The sequence below is a fragment of the Diaphorina citri genome, unplaced genomic scaffold (genome assembly GCF_000475195.1).
Source record: "Diaphorina citri unplaced genomic scaffold, Diaci psyllid genome assembly version 1.1 scaffold3716, whole genome shotgun sequence".
NCBI lineage: Eukaryota > Metazoa > Arthropoda > Insecta > Hemiptera > Psyllidae > Diaphorina > Diaphorina citri.
The window spans coordinates 5,554-16,409 of NW_007381116.1; the positions used below are offsets into that span (position 1 = coordinate 5,554).

Here is a 10,856-nt window from a genome sequence, read left to right on the forward strand (position 1 = left end):
GCCTGAAAAAATAAAAAAGAAATATTGATAAAGTTTTTTTTTTTTTTTTTTAAGTTACCAAAATTTACCTGTTTCCATAAATAATACAATACATACCAGTGTGTCTCACAATGTGATTGAACTCTCTGCACTGCACCAAGAACAAGCCACACTGTGCACACAGTGGTGAATTATCCTTGAAATCTTCAATTTTCCGATATGCATCAAGACGGACCTCTTGCGAAACCATGGGGTCCAGGGTTAACTGAATCAAATTAGCTAGTACATTGGATGTGCTGGGAATGTCTTGTTGCTCCATAACTGATTGTGGTCTGCAATGAAAGATTGACAAATGATTCTGTATGAGTTTCTTTGGATTTTTTAATTATTTTGCTTGAGGGGAAAAAAATGAGATCCTAACCCTGCAACAGTTATGGATTACTGTGAGGACTTGAGTCATTTAAGTTCCTATCTATTCTAGTCTAATCAAAGTTTGAAACCCCCTTAAGGTACTTGTGCAGAAGTCATGTCAGTGGAAGATTGCTACCAAAGGAACTGGCACAAACGAGCAGTGACCAGTGTTATTATAGGGGTAGAAAAAAATGAGATCCTAACCCTGCAACAGTTATGGATTACTGTGAGAACTTGAGTCATGTAAGTTCCTATCTATTCTAGTCGAATCAAAGTTTGAAACCCCCTTATGGTACTTGTGCAGAAGTCATGTCAGTGGAAGATTGCTACCAAAGGAACTGGCACAAACGAGCAGTGACCAGTGTTATTATAGGGGTAGGTTAAATGCAATGAGTTTTCAAAACAGAGCAGTGATTAGTGTTATTATAGGGTTAGGTTAAATACAAAAAGGAGCTTTCTTTTCCACTGTCGTAGCTTCTGCATAATTACCCACCTTAAAAAGCAACACAAAGTTTCTCAATCAAATTTTGAGACAGTAGACATGACAACACCCCCTAACCTCTGGCAACATGTGACGGGGGAAGTTATTTCATCACTTTTTTTACCTTACCTTACAACAATCTCTTTTGTCTTTGTCCGAATTTCAAATTTTTCATGACTCGAATTTTATTTCTGTTCTAAAACTTTCAATGGAGTTTTTTCACTTTCTAAGTATCATTAAAGTTAAGCCATCACCGAGTATGGTTGGTGGCTGAGCAGCTGACCTGCCCATCCAGGCAGGGATCACAGGCAAGTGGTTTACCAGGCTCAGCTCAGATCAAGAATGTATGAGCTCAGGTGAGAGACTTTCCTTATCCTATAGGAAGGAAAGTAATGTAATCGGGTCAAAATTTCGATGGTCAGTTTTTAGTGAGCAGAGATACTTGAAGGGTCAGTGTTACTGTTGAATGGTAGAGATTGCCCTGGGCAATAATTTCGCCCTTTGTTTGTAATGTAATAAATGTTCATCACAAAAAATGTTGTTCCCCCACATTAATAAATTTTATGATTTAACTTGGACTGAAACCACCAGTCTTCAAATCTGAAGTTCATCCAAGCAAAAAGTAAATTTTGACAGTAGTAAGTAACTTGAACAAAAAAGAATATTGTTCCAAATACACATAAGGACTTTTAAGTCTCATTTGAGCACAATACACAAGGTGAGTAGGTATTATATTGTACAGAGGATGGTAGATACATTTTATTTAGATGGTAGATATGTTAGTGATTTACCTGAAACTTCTCAATACGAATGAGTTCAAAGAGTTGAATCATGAGTGTCTCATTCTCAAAGAAGTTACTTGGTGGGCCCATAAATGTGAGAGAGGAAAAAAAGGAGAGAAAAAATGGTTTGAAACATACTGTAATTCTCTCTAAGTGTGTGGCTTTAAAATAACCTACAAAACTTTGAACCCAAACACTTTGCTGTTCTAATAGAACCTGCTCAAATATGAGACTAAGTAAATAAATTAAAAAAAAATCTTATTTATGTAATTGCATGCTAGAAACCAAGGCCATATGTGGAATACTAAAATCATGCAAAAGAAATGATTCATTTTGGAAACTTGGATTTTGGCTTTGAATTTTAGTGTTTGGTTGTGATGGTAAATGATGAGCCTTCCAGAATGTTAAATAATTCTTGATAGGGATTGCCGTCTGAAACAAACATGAAGCTATGCCATTCTTAAGCAAGCCATTCCGAGAACGAACTTTACCCGTTTAGGATGAAGTTTGTCGGGTGGGACGGAATTGGACCTGTGACAAGACAAGCCAAGCCAGGCGCGCTATCCTTCAAGCTTTTTTGTATCTTTCTGTTAGGCTCTAAAGATAGAAACACACTACCATCACGTCACGTGAGCTCATGGGGATTTAGAAAGATGTAGTCCAAAGTTTTCCCATAATATTGTAGGGAATTCCGTGAATGGTAGCTACACTGCTCCCACGTCACGTGAGCTCACGTGACATGACGTGATGGTAGTGTGTTTCTACCTTGAGGTTCAATGTTCATAAAGATTTTTTTGTGAATTTTTTCAGTGTCTTCAATGCACACAGATGACTGTAGACGGGAAGACATTGTCAGCGTAGTGAAGAATTGGCTGAAGAACGCAAAGCGAAGGCTTGAATCTGACTTGAGCAATAGATTACAACTGGAAGGGTCTTCAACAGTGGACTAGTTTTATCTTTGGTCCTAACACCTGAGTCAAGTCTGGACGGACCTATTGAGGCAGCAGAAGACTGAAGAGGAACTTTAGCCATTTCTTCTGCAATAGAGCTGAATTTGCTAGCATAATGCTGCCAGCATTTCTAGAGTTGTATAAAGAGAAGTGAAGTCGTCGACAATGTTAGCAACAACAATAACCTTTGGTCCCACGGACCACGGTGCCCCTGGAATTTAAGGGCCCTGAAAAGCTTATAAATTGGAGTATCCACTCCTCCTTGACAATAGATCACAACTGGATGGCTCTTCTACAGTGGACTAGTTCTATCCTGGGTCCTACAGATCCCCGGGTATATCCCGCCCCCGTAGCGCCCCTGGAATTTAGGGGCCCTGAAAAGCTCTTAAATTGGAGCATCTACCCCACAGTGACCAAGGGCATTTATTAAAGCCGATGGCCCTACCTTTCCCAACAACCCATCTTTGGAGCAGTTGTAAGCCTCAGTTCCTAACTAAGCTCAAAGATCTGGGCAATTTTCAGTAGTTTTTATATTTGGTTTTTTCCATGGATGTCTTGCAGAGGGTTGGCTAACCCTACAGTAAGTCTCCATGGTAGTAGAGAGTTACATTACATATATTTACTATTATAATGAAGATAATCACTCATTTATTGAGTTATTTCACCCGTGATGGTAAATGATGAGCCTTCCAGAATGTTAAATAATTCTTGATAGGGATTGCCGTCTGAAACAAACATGAAGCTATGCCATTCTTCTGATACCACACAATCAAATACTTGTCATCTGGTTCTAATGTTGATAGAAAAGAAAAAAGAAACAAATTGGAGAGAGAGAGAGAGAGACATTTTTCTATTATTATTATTTGCTCATAGCGACCGGTGCCAGCATGGTAGGTAAACATTGGATTTTAGGATTATTGAGATATTGGAAAAATCCTACAATGCTAAGAAAAAAGGAACAAATTGGAAAGAGAGAGAGACATTATTTTTCTATTATTATTATTTAGGTCTCTAAAATTATCCTTTAATTAACTGATCCACTAGTTAGGACACCTTTTATGATTTCATTTGTGGGTTTGAGTAGTTCAGAACATTGTATTGTATAATATGTCTGGGTTCTGGCACATGATGAGCCTTTATGAATGATTAAAAATTCTTGATAGGGATTGCCATCTGAAACAAACATGAAGCCATTTCATTCTTCTGATGCCAGAAACTTGACAAACAATAAATAGAAAGTAAAAAGAAATTATTAAAAATGTACTTATGCTCCCATCTTAAGAGTTATTGAAACAGGATGTATGGACCTCTATAGCTAGAATCTCTAACAAAGTTCTTGTACTTAAAACTATCATTACTTTAAGCAAATTAAACTATTATTAGTTATTACTTTAAGCAAATTATTCAGAAATCAAATTAATGGAAATTCACCTTTGCTTATCATTTCTCTCTAAAATGCAATGACCTAATTCTGTGTGGGTGCTTTCTTGTGTTTATAGGAAGAGTGAAATTGAATACTATGCTATGTTGGCCAAGACCGGAGTCCATCACTACACCGGCAACAACATTGAGCTTGGAACTGCCTGTGGTAAATACTTCCGGACAAACAATAAATAGAAAGTAAAAAGAAATTATTAAAAATGTACTTATGCTCCCACCTAATGAGTTTTTGAAACAGGATGTATGGACCTCTATAGCTAGAATCTCTAACAAAGTTCTTGTACTTAAAACTATTATTACTTTAAGCAAATTGTTCAGAAATCAAGAAATGGAAATTCACCTTTGCTTATCATTTCTCTCTAAAATGCAATGTCCTAATTCTGTGTGGGTGCTTTCTTGTGTTTATAGGAAGAGTGAAATCGAATACTATGCTATGTTGGCCAAGACCGGAGTCCATCACTACACCGGCAACAACATTGAGCTTGGAACTGCCTGTGGTAAATACTTCCGAGTGTGTACTCTGAGTATCACCGATGCTGGAGATTCAGACATTATCCGCTCGATGCCTTCTGAACACTAGAAGAAGACATGGTTTTGCTGCAAAGTTGATGAACATGATGAAAATTGTGAAATCAGAGACTTTGTAACCTTGTAATATAATTCCTGTTGAAACAATAAAACCTTTGTTTTTATATTTAAAGATATACATACCTTCCATCTTTTGTGTTTGTCTTATTTTTGTAAATCACTACTGGGGGAACTTTTTTAAAACCAATCTAACAAAGGAGTCATTATTAGCTCACATTTTTTTGTCTGAGGTATTATTTTTTTGAAAGGTAATATTTGGGCTCTAGTTTACAATCTCTGGGTAGGTAATATCTCCTGGGAGCTGTTGAGTTAAAGGCCTGTTATGCCAGCTCCTGTTTTTTTCTTGAGATGAGGATGAGGGTTGCACCACTGGAAAAAGAGTAGGTGCAGGGCCATTCAAGCAAAGTAAAAAGAGCAAGGTTTTTTCTGTCAAACCTTGGATTTGAACTCGGGGTATTTGTACAGCAAGCTAGTGTTTTACCACTGTGGATTAAAAAGGGGTAGCATCCCCGACGCTTTACGAAGCATAGACATCGACGAAATAAAAATAGAGCCGATAGAGTGATATGTGAGAACGCTCCGAGACGTCCCGGAGATCGTGTAAACAGGGACGTTTCTCTGTGACCGACTTCTAACGTTCTCTGTCACCGCACGGAACGTGCTCGGAGCATTCTTCCGCCATTTGTATTTGAGAATCTTTAAGTTTCTTCCTACTTTCGCTGTGACCGACTTCCAACGTTCTCTGTCACCGCACGGAACGTGCTCGGAGCATTCTTCCGCCATTTGTATTTGAGAATCTTTAAGTTTCTTCCTACTTTCGCTTTAATTAAATGGGGTTATTTATTTATTCCCTCTGGGAGGTAGTCCTTTCAAAGTAGGATTTAAAACAAAAAAAATGGGGCTTTATAAACCTCGCACGTCCTTTTTACTTAAAAAAAGAGGTTTGATAAAGGGAACTGTAGCTACTGTAAGGTATTATAGTCCCGAAATCTAAGAGAGAAGGAAGACAGGATAGGAGAAAGCCAACCATTCCTAGAGCGAACATTATCCTAGGATAAGCTGAAATTACAGCTTTTTCTGCATTTTCATACGTGAAATTGCTGTGTAGTGAGTTTTTAAATACTTTTTTTTACCCCCGTACCTGCAGTAAGTACCTTTCGTTAACTTTAACCCCGATAAAAGTAGATTGTACATTTGTACCTGTAAGATAAGATTCTTTAGGGCCAAAAGCTACAATCTCATTTTATAACTTGTGAGAATTCTGGAAGAGAACGCCCCAAGCGTTCTCCAAGCATTCTTAGGGGTAGCAAGTTCGAGCTGAAATTACAGCTTTTTCTGCATTTTTATACGTGAAATTGCTGTGTAGTGAGTTTTTAAATACTTTTTTTTACCCCCGTACCTGCAGTAAGTACCTTTCGTCAACTTTAACCCCGAGTAGATTGTACCTGTAAGATAAGATTCTTTAGGGCCAAAGCTACAATCTCATTTTATAACTTGTGAGAATTCTGGGGGAGAACGCCCCGAGCGTTCTCCAAGCATTCTTAGGGGTAACAAGTTCATAAAATGGGATTGTAAAACCGGGGTTTGTATTTTGAGGTTACTTTTTCAATAACTTGTTGTTGGTTGTGGTTTTGTACTTTTGTCAGAATTTCAAATTTTTCATGACTCGAATTTTATTTCTGTTCCAAAACTTTCAATGGAGTTTTTTCACTTTCTAAGTATCATTAAAGTTAAGCCATCACCGAGTATGGTTGGTGGCTGGACAGCTGACCTGCCCATCCAGGCAGGGATCACAGGCAAGTGGTTTACCAGGCTCAGCTCAGATCAAGAATGTATGAGCTCAGGTGAGAGAGTGAGAGTGATGAGTTTTATTATTATTAATTTTATAGCCAGGTACTTTTGATAACTATGCAGAAGCCACGACAATGGAAAAGAAAGCTCCTTTTTGTATTTTAACCAATGAAATTAATTTTATAGCCAGGTACTTTTGATAACTATGCAGAAGCCACGACAATGGAAAAGAAAGCTCCTTTTTGTATTTAACCAATGACCTAATCCTATAATAACACAATCACTGCTCGTTTGTGCCAGTTCCTTTGGTAGCAATCTTCCACTGATGTGACTTCTGCACAAGTACCATATTATCTACTGTGATAGAACAAAGAAAAACAAAACCTTTGGTACAGTACCTACTCGGAAATGAAAACAATTTCAGGCAGTTTTTAATCTCAGAATTCTTAGCCAAGCTATGGACTTTTTTCTGATAAGAGTGATAAGCTTAGAGTATGTTTATGAGATGTCAGTGGTGATAAGCTGATAAGGCATTTTAAGCTGTGGAATATTATCCTCAACATTATTTGAGAATCAAATGCCAACCCTCTTTAAATAAGAAAACCATTGAAAGTAGACAAGCAGTATTACTATATGTAATCTTTCATGTATGTAATTATAATATTTTTTGTTTGAAGGAATAAATAATTAAATAAATAATTACTATTGTTTCAGATGTATGCCATTGTCTTGTTTGGAGATGAGTACCTACTCGGAAATGAAAACAATTTCAGGCAGTTTTTAATCTCAGAATTCTTAGCCAAGCTATGGACTTTTTTCTGATAAGAGTGATAAGCTTAGAGTATGTTTATGAGATATGTCAGTGGTGATAAGCTGATAAGGCATTTTAAGCTGTGGAATATTATCCTCAACATTATTTGAGAATCAACAAGAAACGCCAACCCTCTTTAAATAAGAAAACCATTGAAAGTAGACAAGCAGTATTACTATTATGTAATCTTTCATGTATGTAATTGTAATATTTTTTGTTTGAAGGAATAAATAATTACTATTGTTTCAGATGTATGCCATTGTCTCGATCAACTAGAAACTCCAACCCTCTTTAAATAAGAAAACCATTGAAAGTAGACAAGCAGTATTACTATATGTAATCTTTCATGTATGTAATTGTAATATTTTTTGTTTGAAGGAATAAATAATTACTATTGTTTCAGATGTATGCCATTGTCTCGTTTGAAGATGACAACTCCACCCAGCTAATCCCAACAGAATGGATCCTGGATTCTCAGGAAGGCTTACAGAAGGGGGTGACTGTACCCATCCTTTACCCAACTAATGTAGATGTTGCGAGAGTCATGGCCAAACAAAGGGTGACTTTGAACGTCTATAATGCTTCAGTGAATTTTTTCAGTGTCTTCAATGCACACAGATGACTGTAGACGGGAAGACATTGTCAGTGTAGTGAAGAATTGGCTGAAGAACGCAAAGCGAAGGCTTGAATCTGACTTGAGCAATAGATCACAACTGGATGGGTCTTGTTGTGTTGATTTCCTTGATGTGAAGACATATCATTGTCCCAGGTAACATTTTGTGTCAGAAGATGTAGTAGCCCATAAATGTGAGAGAGGAAAAAAAGGAGAGAATAAATGGTTTTCTTGTTGAAACATACTGTAATTCCCTCTAAGTCTGTGGCTTTAAAATAACCCACAAAACTTTGAACACAAACACTTTGCTGTTCTAATAGAACCTACTCAAATATGAGACTAAGTAAATAAACTAAAAAAAAATCTTATTTATGTTATTGCATGTTAGAAACCAAGGCCATATGTGGAATACTGAAATCATGCAAAAGAAATGATTCATTTTGGAAACTTGGATTTTGGCTTTGAATTTTAGTGTTTGGTTGTGATGGTAAATGATGAGCCTCACTACCATCACGTCACGTGAGCTCATGAGGAGTCAGAAAGATGTAGTTCAAAGTTTTCCCATAATATTGTAGGCAATTCCGTGAATGATAGCCACACTGCCCCCACGTCACGTGAGCTCACGTGACATGACATAATGTGTTTCTACCTTAAGGTTCAATGTTCATAAAGATTTTCTGTGAATTTTTTCAGTGTCTTCAATGCACACAGATGACTGTAGACGGGAAGATATTGTCAGTGTAGTGAAGAATTGGCTGAAGAACGCAAAGCGAAGGCTTGAATCTGACTTGAGCAATAGATCACAACTGGATGGGTCTTCAACTATGGACTAGTTTTATCTTTGGTCCTAACACCTGAGTCAAGTCTGGACGGACCTATTGAGGCAGCAGAAGGCTGAAGAGGAACTTTAGCCATTTCTTCTGCAATAGAGCTGAATTTGCTAGCATAAGGGTGTGTTTATGAACAGGGCTGAGATGAGCTCGGACGACGTGAGATAGCTGTCCCGGCGGCAATTTTTAAAATTCATTTTATATTTATTTTTGTTTGCTTTGTAATTTGCTTGTTTTTAATAGCTAATATAAATGAAAAGTATAATATAAACGTGCAAACTAAAGATAAAAAGTAAAAAATGAATTCAGATTGTACACCAATGTGTTCTGATTTCAGACACATATGATGATGCTCGGAAGAGGCTTGAAAATCTTGATACATCTGAATCTGAAGGTGCATCAGCAAGCAAAAGAATTAAAACTGACGTTTGTGAATCTGACGAAGAGGAGAAGAAACCTACAGTTGGATTTCAGACACATATGATGATGCTAGGAAGAGGCTTGAAAATCTTGACACATCTGAATCTGAAGGTGCATCAGCAAGCAAAAGAATTAAAACTGCCGTTTGTGAATCTGACGAAGAGGAGAAGAAACCTACAGTTGCAAAGAAAAGGAGAGTGACCAAAAAGCTATCACAACCACCTGTTTCATCCAAACCTCTCCAGGCTCCTCCAACGCAATGCAGTAAGGTTTTAATTCTACCTCTCTTCTACTACCACTTTTTTTTTTTGAGAGAGAGAGATTTAATAATCATTTAATAGAGAAAACTGTACCAATGGAGGTCTTGTCTCTAAATCCCAAGAAAAACCCTAGACTAGAGCCAAATTTTAGTACCTAGTGACTTCTTCTTTTTTTTATTATTATTATTCAACCAACTGCCAAAGCATATTCCATGGTGTATACCCACAGAAACCCATGCATTAAAACATGTCCCTTGACATGAGAGACAGACCCTTTATTTATTATTATTATTTTTCATCGGAAAATAGAAAAATTTCATCCCCAAACACCTTAATTCTAACTGCATTCTTATAAACTATTCCAGAATTGGAAAATGCCATCCAGCAGATCCAGAAGGATCTCGAAGAGGTGAAGTCCATTGTTAAGGCAATTCTGGTGTATGTGGGAGAAGAGAAAAAGCCATTGCTAGAAAAGCATGATCAGAAGTTTCCTCTGGCCACGTTGAATGAGCTTCAGGAGTTTGAGGACAAACTGAGTGATCCAGGATTTGAGTCCTATGTGGTAAGAACTTTTTTTTTCCACTTCTTTTTTTTATATTATTTAAAAAAGAATGATAGAGGGAATTGTTATAATGGAGGTCTTATCATCCCAGAATCAAAAAGAGGAAGACGACAGCTTATGAGAAAGCCGGTCAATCTGAGAATGAACCTTACCTGTATAGGATAACATTTCCCTGCCTGGAATTGCCTTGAATGAGCTTCAGGAGTTTGAGGACAAACTGAGTGATCCAGGATTTGAGTCCTATGTGGTAAGAACTTTTTTTTCCACTTCTTTTTTTTATATTATTTAAAAAAGAATGATAGAGGGAACTGTTATAATGGAGGTCTTATCATCCCAGAATCAAAAAGAGGAAGACGACAGCTTAAGAGAAAGCCGGTCAATCTGAGAATGAACCTGAACCTTACCTGTATAGGATAACATTTCCCTACCTGGAATTGCACCGGTGACCTAGCACTTACATGACTGGTGTACTACCTTCCAAGCTAACTAGGCTGGCTGGATCTTTAACTAAATGTCAAAAAAACTTACTGTCTGCCTGAACTGCTTTTTAATTTAAATTCCTGTTGACAGGGATTCAAATTCCGAACCCTCCGATCACAGAGGCCAACACAAACGTGTATCAGCATATTGAAGTTTGTTCTGACAAATGATGTGGGTAACCAGCTGTCCTGGGCGGGCAGCAATGATAAGCTGGCCTTGAAGGAGTTTGAACGATTCTGCTCACTTCTGTTTTGTAAGTACATATTGTTTTTCTACTAATTAAATAAGTTAATAAAAGGGAGAGAGAGTGAGTGAGTGAGTGAGAGAGAGAGAGAGAGAGAGAGAGAGAGAGAGAGAGAGAGAGAGAGAGAGAGAGAGTGGGTGAGAGAGAGAGAAATAGAGAGAATCCAGTGGCGTAGCGTCCATATAAGGCGTGTATGGCGGCCATACACTCGAAA

The 10,856-nt window shown here is 37.5% G+C and overlaps 1 long non-coding RNA gene across 1 annotated transcript; it reads left to right on the forward strand.

Moving 5' to 3' along the window:
- The first annotated feature begins 9,151 nt into the window (after positions 1 to 9,151).
- On the forward strand, positions 9,152 to 10,638 carry LOC103520513. Its single transcript, XR_001809827.2, has 3 exons — positions 9,152 to 9,360; positions 9,722 to 9,918; positions 10,489 to 10,638. It is a non-coding gene; the product is annotated as an uncharacterized LOC103520513 (long non-coding RNA).
- The last annotated feature ends 218 nt before the right edge of the window (positions 10,639 to 10,856 follow it).